The 17,674-nt window shown below is 55.4% G+C and overlaps 1 long non-coding RNA gene across 1 annotated transcript; it reads right to left on the bottom strand.

The window, feature by feature from the left end:
• Positions 1–1,294: 1,294 nt before the first annotated feature.
• Positions 1,295–10,511, bottom strand: LOC118550383 (uncharacterized). Its single transcript, XR_004924531.2, has 3 exons — positions 10,376–10,511; positions 8,766–8,926; positions 1,295–5,202 (listed from the first exon to the last, which is right to left on the bottom strand). It is a non-coding gene; the product is annotated as an uncharacterized LOC118550383 (long non-coding RNA).
• Between the last annotated feature and the right edge of the window lie 7,163 nt (positions 10,512–17,674).

Below are 17,674 nucleotides of genomic sequence, written 5' to 3'. Positions count from 1 at the left end.
CAAGTCTACTCCCCCCCACCCCCCACACACGAATATACCAATTAACAACACTTTGAGTTATTTCTGTTCCATTTAAGGGACACAGGCTCCTTATTCTTTATTCCTTTTCCATTCCTATGGTTCCACTTATTCATCCAGGTCATTTGCTGAGCACCTACTAGGTGACAGGCACATGCTGGGGGCAGAGATAAGAAATACATACATCAGACAGGTGCCCACACTCCTGGGCTCACTGTCAGGAGAGGAATGTGACTCTTTGAGGAAAAGTCACGCAGACAGCTCCACCTCCGGATGGGGCCAAGCATGCCCTGTACAGGAGGCAACATCGGAGGATAACAAGGGGGACTAACTCAGGGGAATCAGGAGCCGACATTTCAGCCGAGACCTGAAGGAGCTGGTTGCCTGAAGAGTGGGGAGCAGCGTGATCAAGGGAGCACAGACAGCATGTGCAAATGCCCTGGGGTATGTCAGAAGGACTAAAGAAGGGGACTGGGGCAGAGAGATGAGGAGGGAGCACAAGGAAGGGGAAGAGCCTTGGTGAGGGAGCTGGGTTTGCTCTAGGTGTCCTGAGCAGCATTGAGGGTTTTAAGCAAAGGGTGACTTGATACGATTTGTGCTCCCCAGGTTCTCCATGGAGGTCAGAGTAGGAGGGGGGGGCCAGTGAAGTGGGGAAGGGGGACATCCAGGCAGGAGCTCACAGGGCTTGGATGGCAGTGGGCGGATCCAGGAGGTGTCCTGGAGGTAGAAATACTCCACCTTGGGGATGGGTGGGTGTGGGGGTGAAGGATTTGTTGGCTGACGCCCAGGGCTGAGGGGGTGGGTGGGTGGAGCCACCATTTCTCAAGTGAGAAGGCTGGACGAGGAGCAGGTGGGGGTGCGGAAGGCCAGCGTGGCACGTGGGGTGCGTGGGCCCTGGGCTGTATCCCAGGAGAAAAGGCTAGAAGCTGCCTGGCATCTGGGAGAGAACAGGGGCAGTCCAGCTAGAGACCCCACCACTGCAAGGACTCCATCCAGGGAGAGCAGCTATGCTTTGGGGGTGGGGAGAGGGCAAAGAAGGGGAGAAGGGCCAGGGCAGAGTGGGGGGACCCCTACCCCCAGCTGCGGGCTAAGGTCACATGGTAGGAAGAGCGCAGTCTGCCCCCAGAGGCTCCCAGGGATGCTGTGGTGGGGCCCGGCCAGAGGGAGGTGGGGGGGTGGGGTGGGTGGGGGGTCGGGGAAGATTGTTCTCCTCCCTCTTTGTCACCTGTCAGCTCTGCAGTGGAGCAGAGGTATGGGCTCCAGCCACCTCCCACGACACCCCGCATGGCTTTTCCTTTTTCCTCACACATCCCCAGGCAGTTGGACGGGAGGCCCAGAGCTAACGTGGAGGGGCCATTTGCCCCCAGGCCCCCACGGCCGTAACCCTGGGCCTCCCCATGCCCCTGCCCTCAGCAGTCCTGGAGCCTCTCAGCAGAAACACAAACCTTCCAAATCCCCACCCCGTTCTCCCTGCACTGTGCCCACATTTCCAGGGCAAGAGGGGCCTCTGTCCAGCGGGTTCATGTGATTTACTGTATTTACTTATAAGCTTCCTATTTCCTGAGCCCAAATATCCCCCTCAAGTGATTGAAATCTGCTCTGCCAAGGGCTTTTATGGGAAGTTACAAATGACACATGAGAACGCTAAGAGCAGGTTTATTTTTAAACCCTAGGCTCTCAGTGACACCCTGTCCATCCACCCATCAGCTTCCTCACCGGTGGAAACACTTGCTGGTGTTATAATGTGCGTGGACCCACGCTGGGGCTGGCATACAGAGGTGGTGGCCGGGACCTTGTTCCAGCCGAGCCCACGGAGTGGTGGGGCAGGGCACCAGGGTGGGGGCAGAGAGAGGCTATCACGGCACGTACATATTGACCACCGTGTGCGGGCACTGTTCTAGCCCCTGGGGTACAGCCATGAACATAACAAATAAATCACAGCCCCCTGGAGCCCACAGACTAGTGGCGAGACAGACAATAGACAAGCGAGTCTGTCACCTCCTGTTAGGTCGTGGTATGTGCCATGGAGGAAAAGAAAGTTGGGAGGGGGTGAAGAGGGAAGGAGGGTCCGGGGGAACCTCTCGGAGGAGGTGACACTTGGGTGGGGACCTGAGGGAAATGAAGACAAGAGTCATGCAGATGCATACATCCCCTCCAGGAGAGGATGCAGCAAGTGCAAAGGCCCTGAGGTGGGCCTGGCAGGCTTGAGGAGGAAAGCTGACTGAGAAATTCGAGGCCTGCCTGACAGAGGAAGCACAGGGGATTTTGAGGGCACACAGGAAGCTCTGGCCCTATCTGGATGAAGGTGAGGAGTGTTCAGGGTGGGCTTGAAGCATAAGTAGGAGTGCGGGAATGTGTGGAAAAGCATCTCTGAAGAAGGAACAGCACAGGTCACAGAGCAGTGAGAGAACCTGGCCTATTTGGTGGCAGGAGGCGGTAAGGGATGGAGGCTGGCTGTTGGGTGAGGTGTTGGAAGGAGGGGAGCTGGACAGGAGGCTGCCTAAGGCAGGGGTCTCCAGAGAAACAGAACCAATAGGCTTTAGCATGAGGGACTGGTTCCTGCGATTATGGATGCCGAGAAGTCCCATCATCTGCCGTCTGCAAGCTGTCAGTCCAGGGAAGCTGGTGGTGTAGCTCCAGTCCAAGCCTGGAGGCCTGAGAACCAGGAGGCCAGTGGTGACCTGGGTCTGAGTCTGAAGGCCCACGAACCAGTGGCGTCCATGTCCAGGGGGTGGGGGAAGATGGATGGCCCAGCTCAAGCCGAGAGAAAAATTCCTCCTTCCTCTGCCTTTCCTTCTGTGTGGACCCTCAGTGGATTTCATGATGCCCACCCACATGGGAAAGGCCAATCTTTGGTATTCAGTCAACTGATTCAAATGCTAATCTATGCAGGAAACACCCTCGCTGAGGCATGCAGAAATAATGTGTTACCAGCTATCTGGGCCCGCCTTCGCCCAGACAAGATGACGCAGAACGTGAGCCATCACGGAGGCCCCACCAGGGTGAGAGGGAGGACGCTTGCTTACTGGTCCGCAGACATAGCACATTTGTTCTCACTCAGGGCCTTTGCACCTGCTATTCCCTCGGCCTGGAATGCTCTTCCCTGGATCTCCTTCACAGCCTTTAAAGCCTGCTCAAATGTTACCTTGTCATTGAGACCTTCCCTTACCAGTTCTCGGTCTGTGAACTCTTCCCAGTAACTTTTACCCCCTCTTCTGCCTCATTGTCCTTCTTAGCTCCTACCCTTCCCCATGTTGCACATCATACACACCCCAGTTGTCCCTCACCTGTCTCCTTTACTGGCAATGGGTGTTCCGTGAGTGCAGCTGTCTGGGACGGTTTGATCATCACTGCATCCCCTGACGTGTGTGACCATAACAGGGATTCGATAAATATTTGTTGAATGAAAGAATTATCAGACTTATAAGTCATGCCAAGGAGCAGTGGTATTATTGGCATAATATTGATATTATCCTCAAAGCAGAGGATCGAAGGAGGATCCTTCCTTCCAAGGAGAAAAGTGTCAGGGTCTGATTTAGGAAGGTCTTCTGTCCAAATTAAAGGAGCCTAAGGGCTGGGGACAGAGACGAGGCCATGTTGCCCATGGGATGTGAGCTGATGGGTCTGGCCCAGGGCAGAGGTGGCTGAGAGGCCAGAAGGGGTTGGGATATAGTGACCCCAGGGGACCTCAGGGCCTGCTTGGCCTTGGGCAGTGGGGAGTTGGGGGCGGTGAGAGGCATTGAGGTTGGGGGCTGACTAGGAAAGCAGAGCAGGCTCAAGGGGACAGAGACATTCAGGGGGAGGCTGGCTGTGCTGGAGGGACCTGGGGACATCCGGGTGACACAGCAGGTCCTGGGGAGAAAGAGCAGGCCGCTGGTGAGCTAGGACAGGGGCAGGCAGGGGAGGAGCAGGGCGGGGAGGGGAGAGCTGCAGCATCTCTGCAGAGGGACAGGGAAGGTACAAGGGCTGCCGATTGTGGGGAAAGGGGGCGGAGGAAGGGGCCCGATGCCCAGGCTGTGTGACCCCCGCCTGGCTCAGACTGGAGACAGCAGGGCAGACTGTTCCGAGTTCTCCAAAACAGAGACAGAGAGAGAACCCAGGCTGTGTGTGCTGGGGCGCCGTCCCAGAGACAGGGTCAGACAGACAGCTCGCAGGGACCCAAGAGGTGAGCGGGCCTCTGGGGAGGGGGCGCTCCCGGGACCGAACCTCGGGCACAGCGACCCGCCAGGGTAGGTGGGTCCTGCCAGGGTAGGCGGGGCACCCTGTTGCTGGCCCCGGCCCTGCTGGAGGCCTCCTCCGGGTCTATGGCCGGACTGGCCCCCTCCAGCTTCAGAGGCCAAGACAAAGCAGAAACACCAGCCTCCCTGTTCTCAAACCTCCCTGATTTGTACCAGAAATGTGCAGGACAGAGGATGCCAAGATTTGTAATCACCCTGACCCGTCTCGGGTCGTGAATATCACAGCCTGGCTGACATCCCCCCGGGGCTGCTGAAATGATGGTGTCCTCCCACCTGCTCTTGTGGCAAGGGCACACTCCCTTCCCAGTGGCAGGGGTGGGGTGGGGGGTGCCCAGCCTGGCCTGAGGGCTCTGGTTGCCACGGAAACGGGGTGGCTGGGGAGGCTGGCCCTGAGGCAGAGGCCCAGAGTCAGGCTCCAGCCTCCAGAGCCAGGTGTCCCTGAGCCCAGGCAGGGTCAGGGTTGGGCCCTCCTTCCCCCTCCCCACGTCAGAAGCCCCAGGGCAGATGAGGTGACCCCAGCTCCTTCTGGAACAGCTTCATCTGTCCGCCCAGGTCCTGCCAGCAGAGATGAGAGCAAAGCTGTGCTCAGTGCCTCTGGGCTGAGACCAGAGCACTGGGGCTGCCAACGGACTGCTGGGGGTGGGCTGGGGGGCAGGAGAGCTGGGCCTGGTCTGCTCCTTTCCTGGATGGGAGAGCTGAGGCCCTGAGGGGGCGGGCAGTGCCCCCCCAGCCCCCGGGCATGGGCCCCAACTTCCTGCGGATGCTTCTCTCTGATAGTTACGGCTCCAGAAAGCAGGTGAAGGCTACTGGTGGCCCGGCCATCTCCCGCCTCCTCCGAGCAGGTGGGCTCCAGGCAGGACCTGTCACCGCCGACCCTGAGCAGGAGCTCTGCTGGTCTTCACAGCACAACGAGCCTCGACGTGGAGCCTCCTCCCATGTGGCAGGGCTGCCAGGATGAAAGAGAAGGAGGCTATCCCACAGGCGGTGGGCAGGGATCATGGGACTGTCCTGTGTTGGGGCCATCACTGTCTGGTGGGTGGGGCGTCAGCGCAGCTAATACCATCCCCCTGGGGGTTAGGACTTCAGGATACACATTTGGAGGGGACACAATTCAGTCCACGGCAGGCACTGGTGTGTCAGAAGGAGGGAGGGAGGAGGTGAGAGGCGGCTGGAGAGGTGGGAGGGAGTCCAGGAGGCGGTGTTGGAAGGGTAGCAGAGGTGGGTCTAGCTCCGGCTGGGGGACGAAGTCTCCTCCCTGTGATGGTGAGGAGGCCCACAGTTGCTGTGATGATGATTTACAAAGGGCCCAGAAACACTGATAGGTGGGGAGCTGAAGGAAGTCTCAGAAATGACTCCATCCTCCGCCTTGGGGTGGACACATAGGATTTGGGGGACGAGGGGGACAGGTGCGAAGGGGCGCTGTGCTCGAACTCAGGGACCTGGTGTGTCTGGGGCAAAGGTGAAGGAGGAAAGGCCAGACTGGGGCACAGGGGACAGACGAGAAGTGGGAGCAGAAGGCAGGTTTGGAGAAGGAAGAGGGACCTGCTGGGGATCCACAGGACAGTCCACAGCCCTGGGACAGGCCGCGCTGCTGGCTGGGGCGTGAATGGGGGGGTTGCCCAGCCTTAGATCCCTAACAAGCTTCGGGGAAAAGAGTAACAGAATCACACTAGCGTCAAGCCCTAGAATTTTATGAAGTCTTTTCATCTTAGGATAATTGAATCAAAGGATCTTGGAGACCTGGGCTTTTACAATCACAAGCATTTTGAATCTTAAATTGCTTGAGGGTCAAAATCTTGGCCGCCTCCCCCGCTTGATAATGACAATACGCACTCTGCACCCCCGCACTCCGCACACATTATGTCCTTTTGTCTCCATGACAACCCTGAAGCGGGCAAACTATTATTCTGCCTGATTTTCCAGATGAAGAAACCGAGGCTCGGTGAGTGTAAGTGGTTGCTGAAGGTCGGACACCTTGTAACCAGCGCGGTCAGGACACGGTCAGGACTTGGCCCACAGCTCTCGGCCTCTAGGCTAGTTTGCCTCCTTGGAGGCATGAGCGCTTACTATGTCTCTCTGCTGAGTGCTCATCTGTCCTCCTTGCACACCTCCAGAGACAGGGAGTTCATTACCCCTCCCCAGGGCCATCCATGCAGCCCAACTGTGGATGCATCTCTCCTTCACAGGGCATCCACCTGTTGTCCCCACATCTGCCTTGGGAGACCCCAGAAGTAGACAAACCTTCACCCGGGACTCCTGGGGGGGGGGGGTGAGCAGCTACCTGAGGTGGGGCAACAACCCCACATGAGGGAAGAGTCTCAGAGAGGAAAGCCCCAGCTGTAGCCCCTCCTTGGTGAGAGAGAGCGGGGTTCACCTGAGGGAGGGAGTCAGCCGGTGGGAGCAGGCCCACTAAGGACTAGAGACACCCCGATCATGGGAAGGGGCGAGGGGTGCAGAGGGGTGCAGAACAGGGAATGGACACTGTAGACATACAGTTCTGCTCCGAGGGTCCGTTATGGGGCCTCATAAGACTGGCATCCTGAGGCCGCGACTTGAATCTCTCAGCTCTTTTCTCTGAAAACTTATTCTGCTGACTGCACCTGCGCCATCCATCCTCCCAGATGGCTTTTTAAATGAAGCTATTTGTTAAGTGGGAGAAGAAAAGGCAGAATGAGCAAGAGGGCCAAACAGGCAGAGCTGCTGCGGCCCCCAGGGAAGGAGAGGTGGGGGACCGAGGGGCAGGGAGGAGGGGCAGGGAGGAACCGTGGGGTCCGGGAGAGGCACAGAGCACGGCCTCCCGGGTGGGAGCTCAGGCCCAGCCGAGCCCACACGACTGGAGCGCGGAAGACAGTGGCTGAGCGTGCCTGAGCCTCCCTGTGCGCCTGGCTGGGGGGCGAGCACTGTGGACCCACACGGCCTCACGCAACCTGTGTACCACTTCCCATGACTGTCTTAATCTGGCTCATAAGCAAGTGAAATTTATTTCTTGCACTTCTGGAGTCCAAGCTGGGAGTCCAAGACCAGGGTGCCGGAATGGTCAGGTGCTGATGACTGATTCCTTGTAACCTCACATGGAGGGAGGAGAGCAAGGTAGCGCTGTGTCTTCTTGTAAGGGCACCAATCCCGTTCGTGAGGGCTCCACCCTCATGGCCCAATTACTGCCCAACAGCCCTGCCTTCAAATACCATCACACTGAGGATTAGATTTGAACATACAAATTTGGGGAGGACATAAACATTCATTCTAGAACAGTGACCATGGGCATTGCACAGATGAGAATCTCAGAGGGGTGCAGGCACTTGCCCAAGGTCACTGAACACCTAGGGAGAGGCGGACTCAGGATTCAAGCCTGGAACTGACTCCAGAGCCCTGGTTCTTAATCACGATATCACACAGCCTCCGGCTGAGCCTGAGTCTCTGCGCATGGGGCTCAGGATCTGTATTTTTAAAAGCTCCATCCCACCCAGGACATTCTAATGCACAGCCAAGTTTGGGAACTCCCCCGCCCCAGCTGCTTCAATCCCCTCAATGCGCACGCAGTGGAGAAATGGAGACCCCCGGGGGGTGTTGCCTGCAGGGGGTCACACTGCAGTCTGGGGGGCTAGCACCCGCACTCACTCTCCAGTAAATTCTTCAAGTGTTTACGGAGCCCATCCGCAGGCAGGGATGAGGAGACAGAACTGGCTGTCACCACAGACACAGCCGGGCAGCCCAGAGGGCGGGCCTCGGTGGATTCTGTTTCCACCTCCGTATGAGGCCTCTTCTGCCCCCTCCTGCTTCCTCGGAGCCGCCCACCCCCCTGTAAGCCCGGCCTGCAGACACCTTGAGGGATCCTCTCTGTCCCTGCCCCACACAGCTTCCCCTGTGCCCGCGGCCCCAGCCTGGGGTGGAGCGGCTCTGGGAATGATGGAATGATCCGGAACGGGAAGAGGCAGGACGTGCCTGGGAAGGGGTGCTCCCAGATGGGAACGCCTCGGGCACAGCCTAGCAGCTTCCTCTCAAGGCCGCCCAACTCCAGGCCCTGCACTGTATTCTTCTAAGTTTCAAATCAAGCACATTCCACCAAATGAGGGGGATCAAGAAAGTCTCAATCATAAACAGTGCTGGAAAATGGCAGGTGCCTCGTACTCACCAACGGAGGCTTTGCTTCTCCAGGGGAGGGGACGTCTGCCCTGTTTCCCGGAGGGGCCGTGGGAGGCGAGGGTGCAGGCCCCCTGCTTCATCACCCCCTCCCCTACCCCAGAGTTGAATGAAGTCATTCCTGCCCTCATTCATTCACCAAACCTATCAAGTGCCTATGTGAGCTCACGCTGCACCAGGGACACAGCCGTGACCCAGGCAGCCATGTCCCGTCCCGGAGCCTGCTCAGGGGAACACAGAAAAAATTGCCACAAGAACAGCGAAGTGGTGCGAGAATCCCCCAGCCTGGGCAGGGTGATGGCCTTGGGGACAAGAGGCTTTCAGCATGGACTCTGAGGACATGAACTACTGGGTTTAGAATCGACTCACCTTGGTCTGAGAGTTGGAACCGAGAGGCCAGCCTGAGAGGCCATCCCAGAGTGGGATGGCTGAGAGTGAGGCCAGCCGGAGGGAAGCGGAGCCTCAGGGAGCCGCCCTGACTGAGCAGCGTATGCACCTGGATTCAGCCACACCTGAAGTGAGACTCCGCCCTACGTTGTATTTTAATAAGAAGGAGAAGGAGAAAAAGAAGAAGGAAAAGAAAAGAAAGAAACACTCATGCCCTGGCACTCAGCTGCTCACTTTACACCTATTAACACATTCAACTCCCACAACCTTATTCTAGTATCACAGAGGGAGAAAGTGAAGCACAGAGAGGTTGAGTAATTTGCCCAGGATCACCCAGCTATTGAGTGGCCCAGCCAGAATTCACACCCAGGCTGTCTGATGCCACAGTCTGTGCTCTTAACCCCTCCCCTCTCATCCTGCAGTGAAATGCAGCGGGGGGGGGGGGGGGCGGGGGGGGGAGGGGGTAGGCGTATGCGGTGTGTGCAAATTGTCTTTTATAAAGTGCACTTTGGTAGTTCAGGCTTCAACAAATAGTCACTCAACACCTACTGGGTGTCAGGTCCTATGCCAGGCCCTGGATGGACTGGAGGGAGGGGGCTCAGCTGGGGGGGCTCTTGCAACAGGTGGGTAAACAGAGGCCCGGAGATGGAGAAGGGGGCCATGCCACAGCACAGGGCAGGGGAGGGCAGGCAGGCTGGGACTGGCTGCATCTCGTCCTCGTCCTGAGGCTTGCGGACACCCGGGAATCTGATCTCTGATGCATGCTCATGCAGGGCTGTGGGTGGGGAGACACGACCCTCCTGGGTGGCTGTGGGGGGGGGTCCATCCGGGCAACTTTCAGGAAGGCAACTGGGTGACAAAGACCCAGAAGAAACATTGCTTTCCTCGATGTCCCGATTCCACCCACAGGACCCTGCGCGGAGGACGTGGTCAGGGCCCCAGGCACATGGGGCCCCCAACGGCCATCACAGCCCGATGTGTGCGAGGAAAGGGCTGCGATCCTCCACACCCCTGCCTGACGGGTGACCACAGCGAGGTCCATGTGGGCGCATGTAATTGAGGTACAATTACGAAGCTGTTAACACCACACTTTTGAGGAATTTTCAGTGATGTGAATGAAGGCTGATGGTAGAATGGTAAGCAAGAGAGCTGAATACAGAGTACGTCCCAGTTACATATTTAGTATGTGCAGAGAGAAAGCCCAGATGATGACGTGATGGTGGCGTGCTGTGGCGGAAGGCTGCTCGTGACAGAGCACTTGCTATGTGCCTGGCTTTACCTGTGTCAGCTCATTTCCACCCCCTGACAACCCTTCCAGGTGGGAACCCTGTAGTCCCCATGGCACAGATGAGGACAGCGAGGCACAGAGAGGTTGAGTGACTTGCTAGGGGTCACACAGCTGAGCTAGAACCCGAGTCCAGGTCTGATGGCCTCTGAAAGCCCTCTGTACTCTCTCCTGCTCTCAGCACTGCCAGGCTAGACGTGGGGTGTGGGGCATCCTGTGGAGGATGTGGTAGGCACAGATCACTCCTTTCTGAGGACCTGCTCAAATAAGTGCTAATGGGGCTTTGGACCAGGTCAGCAGACTCTACCTCTCAAGCTCCTCCTTCCACGGTGCAGCTGGATGGGGCTACAGAGGGCCAGGCACCTGCTGGAAACACTATGCCCGGAGCCCAGCACGTCCAAGACTGCTCTGGGGCCGCGTGGAGGATGCACAGAGCTCCCCTGTGTCTCCATTGGTGCAGGCCATCCTGTGGACTGCCCCGGTGACTCCACGGGCCTGAGTGTGTCCCTGCAGGGTCCTCCAGTTTGTCCAGGTATCTCCCTGAAGGCCACAGTGGGAGCCTGGTGGGGACAGGTGTTGGTGGCTGCCTCCCAACCCACTCTAGGCTCATTAGAGGGGTTTCGCACCCATCACCTTAAGAGAAAGGCAAACACCAGAGCAAGAGGATCTGGGAACCATCACTCACGGTCTTGTGAGTACAGAAGCTGCAGTTTCTTCTCTGATTTCTGCCAGAAACCCCACCCCCACCCCGCTTCATGCTCCCCGCATCTCCAGAGCCAAACCTAGGCTGAGGGTCCTCAAAGGAAACTCAGCAGTAACCGGCAGGCTCTCCAGCCAGGTCTGCATGCTCATTCACACACCTGACGAGGAATGGTGTGGGACCCTCTGGAGGGTTATCCTCCTCGACCTTGAACATGTGAGTTCGCATCAGCTGCTGGTGTTGACAGACCAAGATGCTCTCTCAAATGTGGTACCACAGCCTGAGGTGGGAGTGAGGCTTTGGGAAGGAGGAAGAGGCAGGTTTGCATGCCTCCCTCCACCCACCCCCTCCCGACGCCCCCCAGGCCCCCCTCCTCCTCCCGCGGGATGCAGGAACTGGGAGCTTCAGTATGGGCCATGCCAGCCTGCTGGGGACCGGCTGCCCCTTCTTGTAGCTCTGGAGGACGCGTGTTCACACTCCAGAAACAACTGGGATGTCCATTGTCTGTGTGCATTTTCCCTTTACAAAGTGGAGCTCCTCCCCAATCTCCCAGCCCCGAGAATGAGAGTTGAACTTACACATGAAAAAAGTGAATCACAAGGAAGGAAGCTGGTCCTAGTTAGTTAAGAAGCCCGAGCTGAGCTCGTGTTCGACTGACACCAATCACTGCCTCACCTGAGAGAGGATCTCAGACTCTCCGGGCAGAGCAGCTAGGAAGGGGTGCACATGTGGGGCTGAGTGAAAGGCTCGAAGAACAAGTCTGTCCCCCAAGTCAGCCCCGGATCTCCTCTCTGTAAGTGTCTTCACACAGCGCAGGGGCCGAGGGACACTCTCCTCCTGCCCGTTGCCGGGCCAGCTTTGACTCCGAACCCCTCCTGTCAACGTGCCAGAATTCACTGGTCCACTCATTCATCATTCCCTCATCTACCCGTTTGCTTGAGCACCTACGATGTGCCGGGCACTCTTCTACCCACAGAGCCGTAAACACGGTCAAGGTGCCTTCGTGGAGTTGACATCTCACCGAGGAGAAAGACAGTGAGCAAATAGATACACAGTCAGCCAGACTGTGGCGGGGCGCAGAGACCCGGGGTAGGGCAGAGCTGATGTGGACGCTGGCCCCCACCCAGAAACATCCACGCCTTTGCCTGACCCGTGCCACTCAGCTCGCAGGCTAGGAGGCTGCCACCCCCGGGGGCCCCCACGCCTGCCTGCTCTGAGAGTCTTGTCCACACCTGGGGACAAGCAGACAGGGACTGCTGGGGCCATGGGGCCACCATGGTCACTACAAAGGACAGAGTCTGCAAAGCCAGCCTGGGCTCTGCCTTTCCTTCCCTGGACCACAAGCTGAGCTTTCTCAACTTAATTGTTTTTGCAATGAAACAATTCAGAGAATGGGTGATGGAATTACTTTTCACAAACGTGCTCAGGAGTGAAGTGTTCTAGCGTTTGGTGGTGCTTTAAATGTATTTTGCTCTGCCTCTCAATCTGGGCCACTCACACAGCATGACATCGAGGATTTCTCATTCTGCCTTCCTTTTTGGGGTGTCGTGTGGGGTCCGGTGGCTCCTACCAATGGTTCTAGTTTAGGAGTGAGCATCATTGTCTCTGTCTTATAGAGGAGGAGACAGAGGGTCAGAGAGGTGCAGTGACTCGCCCAAGGTACACAGGAAGGCTGGGCCAGAGGAGGAGAGTCCTCAGTCCAGAGCTTCTCCGGCTTCTGATCTCACTGTTCTTCCTGTTCCACCGCATGTTTAGAAGCCAGAAAAGTCTCTGGGCTCAGAGAGAACGGGGGTGCTTTCTCTGGATGAAGCAGCCTGGCATATTGTGTGCCCACTCTATGCCCTTCCCCACTTGGCCTTCAATTTCCATCACCACATTCAACCTTCACAATAGCCTTCTGAGAGGGCATGATGTTCCAGTTTCACAGAAGAGGAAACCGAGGGTCAGAGAAGCTCAGGAGCCTGACAGAGCCAGTACGGCAGAGTGTTAGAACCCCCACCTCCTTCAGCTTCTGGGCAGCATACTCTTCCCACCGCTTGAATGTGTGGTTAAAGCTTCTGAAATCAATGAGACAGAGGAAAATAGGCCTCTCCAAATAAACGGAACAACCTTTAAAAATACCTACACTGGGGGTGCCTGGGTGGCTTAGTCTTGAAGCGTCTGCCTTCGGCTCAGGTCATGATCCCAGGGTCCTGGGATTGAGCCCCACATCGGGCTCCCTGCTCCGCGGGAAGCCTGCTTCTCCCTCTCCCACTCCCTCTGCTTGTGTTCCCTCTCTCGCTGTGTCTCTCTCTGTCAAATAAATAAATAAAATCTCTTAAAAAATACCTATTATGTGCCTGGAGAATATTTTTAACACTCACTCTGTGTCTGGGGCGATGCTGGACACTTTCTATGTTTTTCGTATTTGATACTCATGACCATGACAGCTGTGTATGGTAGAACATTCATTCCCATTTCATAGTGAAGGAAACTGAGACTCAGGACGGATGGTGCAGTAAACACACTCAGGGATACACAGCACAGAATTCAGAACCAGGTCCGCCTGATCCAACAGCCCCTCCTGCACAGTGAAGCAAGTGCTGGTTCTGTGGTCCCCTCGGTGGAAGGGGATGTGTGTCCCCCTTATTCACTGAGAGCTCCTCCTCATCCGTAGGGAAAGGGGAGAGGTGGAGAGGGCAAGCCATAGCTCATGTCTGCCACCCACAGGCTTGGATCCTGGTTCTGCCTCTTTCTGGGCATGTGGCCAGAGCAAGTTACCCCTCTGGGCCTCAGTTTTTTTGGCTGTAAAATGGGCTCATAGGAGGACTTTCTCATCAATATAAGATGGTTTGGAAGAATGAATGAGGAGACAAAGTTCTGTCTTAGCTCTTACTAGTTTCCTCCATGGCTCGCCTCTCATTGTATCATGATTTCACCTGTTTGAGGGTTTTTTACCCCCAACTTCTTCACCTACACAGGAGCCTCGCAAAGAGGCGGGGGGAACCACACCTGTCTCAATTCCTGTTTCTCCAGGTCTTGGCATGGGGCCAGGCCTATGGCAGGTGCTCAGAGAAAAGCTGTCAATGATACATGAATAGATGGACATGTAAACACCTGTCACATGGTAGGTGCTCAGTGAGGAGTGGGCATGTTAATACTCCCTGAATCCATCCCACAGAGACCAGCACATGCCTCTCCTGGCTCCTCCCTTTCCTCAGCACTGTCCCCCGGTCCTGTCCCTCAGCACTGTCTCCCAGGAGGGTCCCCTAACACTGTTCCTCAACACTGTTCCCCAGCACTGCCCCCCGCTCCTCCATCTAGGTAAGCCTTAAAGGCAAAAGTGGCCCCAGGATATTGGCATCACCCCCACATCTAGCCAGTGCCCTTTGAGCTTACTGACAAGTTGCAGAAGCAAGTGCTGAGCAATCCAGAGTCCCCCTCATTGGGCCACCCATTACATTCTTGGGGACTGCATGGCCCAAGGTCACACAGGGCATTCCTGAGAAAGCCTGGCAAGACAAGCATTAAGGTCCTTGAAATCCTAAAATCCTGTGATCCTAACATTTAACTTTAGGTTTTATATTTTAAGATTCTATTAAAGGAAAGATTCTAAGACACAATAACATCAGATTCTAGGTTGTAATGACTTCCAGGTTCTAAAATGCTGAAATTCTCATGAGCCACAATTTGCCACTGGACAAATTCACAACCGAATCTCTCAGCTGCCAGAGCAGGCTTTCCCACTTCCTGGGCCCCCACTCAGCCCCATCGCACACCACGGAATGTGGCTTTTCATGGCTTGGATGCTAAATTTATTCTGCCTTTTTAGCACCACACACTCACCTTATCTCACGCTCTGGTCTCCAGAATAATATGAAAGATGACAGATCTTTGGAGATTTTCTGCATATAGAGACCCTATGTGCTCCAGGAAGGGATTTAGACGCGGGGCGCCCAGTGACTGGGCTGCAGCAAGCCCGCACAAGGGACTAGGCTCCGTGTTTTGCTGCAGAGATGGAGAGGCGCCCTTCATCTGCAGAGGCTTCCGGGCTGCCATGGGGCCAAGGCAGACAAGACGAGACCCTTAGGTCTGCACATCCTCAGAGGACAGACCTAGCTGGTGCTGTTAGATATCACTACCCCAGTTTAACAGAAGAGCAAACTGCAACCCAGATATGTCTTGCAGGTTGCCTGAAGCCACAAACACAGCTAGAAGATGACGGTCCCCTAACGTTTCGCCCCTTCCAGGCTGCAGAGCTCAGCGGGAGGGAGTTAACAGCCGAAGCTGCAGAGGGGCCCAGCGCCCCCTCACTGGTGCCAATCACACCTTCCTACAGACACTCCTTCATGCGGCAGGGCACAGCATTGCCACGGAATCTGTCCGTCGTGGCCGTGAAGTGTGGGCTGCCAAGAGATGCACGTGGGCTCCATGTAATTAACTCACAATAACACAGGGTCTTATCAATACAGTAACCTTGCAAACAGCATGTGAGGCTCTCCTCTTCACCCCCTGCGCTTGGAGCCTGAAAAGCGATTGTCCAGTCCTTATCGATTAGCAAACCATTAAAAATTGATGGAAAATTTAACTTAATTGAGCACACTGTGGGGTGGCTTTGGTGAGCCTGGAATGGGACGACTGTAAGGGAAGGACCAGCCGCATGGACGGGGACACCCTCTGGGGTCATCGCCCCTCCAAAGGCTCTCATGGGGTCTCCACCCCGGCTGGGGTAGAGGCAGCCATCCTTGCTCCCCTGCTCCCCTGCACCGTGGCCCCAGCCACCTGTCTTGTCGGCTCTATCTACCCCCTACCCTGGCCACACGAATGGGCATCCTCAAAGGCCAGCCTCACTGAAGACCTGGCATGGCTCCCTATTCCCTAGAAGTACCTTAGCTTGGCATCCAAACCCCTCATGATGTGGGCTGGCCTCTCTCTGCCCCATCTTCCTGCATGTACCACCCTTAGCTTTGGCCACCCTGAGTTTTTGTCCAGTTTCCTGCCCTGAATTCTAGCAGGCCTACAGACTTGCACATCTCTGCTCTTTTGCTGTCCCCTTGTCATTCCTCTGGCTGGTTCTCACACTCACCATGAAACCCCATCTTGCTTTACCTCCTCCAGGAAGCCTTCCCAGATAACCCCAGACTGTTCCTTCATACAGGGCCTGAATCAGTGATCTATTGCCACAGACCACCTATCAAAAATCAGAGAAGCTCATTGGCTAATGTCAAAACACATTTACTGCTTGCTTCTTTGAGTCAGCTGCAGGTTGGCCAGGCAGCTCTGCTGATCTTGGCTGGACTCACAGGTCTGGTGGGACAGGGGAGAGTTCCATGGTTGTTGGCTGCTGTAGGCTGACCTTGAGCATCTTGGCTCTGCTCCGTGTGTCTCTCATCCTCTGGAAGGCCAGTCTGGGCCCGTGCTTACAGCCATGGTAGAGATACAAGGGGCAGCCCCAGCCCACAGCCTAATCTACATCTGCTGACATCCCACCGCCAGAAGCAAGTCATATGGTGGAACCATATGCTTTCTGTCAAGGGGTGGGACAGTTGCTCATCCACAGTGGGAGGGCACTGCAAAGTTGCATGGTACAGGGTGCGGACACACGGATGGGATGTGGAACTGGGGCCCATGATGCACCTGACCACAGAGCACTGTGTGTTCACCTCTCAGAGCTCCCAAGGCACTGCGATGTAGTGACCTTTCTAAAATTTCTAAACAGCTTTATTGCATTAGAGTTGACATACAATAAACTGTGCATACTTAATGTGTTCACTTTGATGGGTCTGACATATGCATATACCCATGAAATCACTAGCACAATCAAGTTAATAAATAGACCTGTCTTAGTCCCTTTGGGCTACTCTAACAAAAATACCATAGACAGGGTGGCTTGAACAACAAATGTGTATTTCTCAGCGTTGGAGGCTGGCAAATTCAAGATCAAGGTGCCACCAGATTTGGTGAGATCTGGTGAGAGCTCACTCCCCGGTTCACAGACGGCTGTGTTCTTCACTGTGTTCTCACGTGACAGAAGGGGAACTGGGCTTGCTTTTATAAGGGCACCAATCCCATTCATGTGGCTCCACCCTCATGACCCAGTCACATCACCTCCCAAGGGCCCCACCTCCGAATAGCATCACAAGGGGGTCAGGTTTTTTTTTTTTTTTAAGATTTTGTTTATTTACTTGAGAGAGAGAGAGAGATCACAGAGGGAGAGGGAGAAGCAGACTCCCTGCTGAGCAGAGAGCTCGATGCGGGGCTCTATCCCAGGACCCCGGGATCATGACCTGAGCCGAAGGCAGATGCTTAACTGACTGAGCCACCCAGGCGCCCTCGGGTCAGGTTTTAACACATGAATTTCCAGAGTACCCAGACATTCAGTGTGTTGTAATACTCCTCACCTTCAAATAGCTCCCCTGCCCTTTGAGAATCTCTCCCTCCCATTTCTCCCTGCCTCACCTCCTCCCCTGCCCTAGGCAACAGTTAATCTGCTTTCTGTTCTTACTGATTAGTTCTCATTTTCCAGAATGTTCTCTAACTTGTGCTCTGACTTGTTTAGCTTCTTCGTCAATATTGTATATATCAAAAATCATTCCTTTTTATTGCTGAAGAGTGTTCCATTGTATGAATAGACCACGATTTGTTTATCCATTTGTTTCCAGCGTCAATTTTTACAAATAAGGCTGAACATTCATGCACACGTATTTCTACGGACATATGCTTTCTTCTCTCTTGGGTAAATACTTTGGAGTGAAATGACCAGATCACATGGGTGCTCCGGATGCTCCTCATCCTCCCCAGAACTTGGTATTGTTAGTTATTTTCCCATCTTTGTGGGGGGTGAAGTGGTATCTCACTGTGGTTTTATTTTGCATTTCCCTAATAACTAAACGCTGAGCATCTTTTCACGCGCTTACTGGCTATTCC

Source organism: Halichoerus grypus, chromosome 5, assembly GCF_964656455.1.
Source record: "Halichoerus grypus chromosome 5, mHalGry1.hap1.1, whole genome shotgun sequence".
In the NCBI taxonomy this organism is placed as follows: domain Eukaryota; kingdom Metazoa; phylum Chordata; class Mammalia; order Carnivora; family Phocidae; genus Halichoerus; species Halichoerus grypus.
The sequence above is the reverse complement of the archived record's forward strand: the minus strand, read 5'-3'. Positions and strand labels throughout refer to the sequence as shown.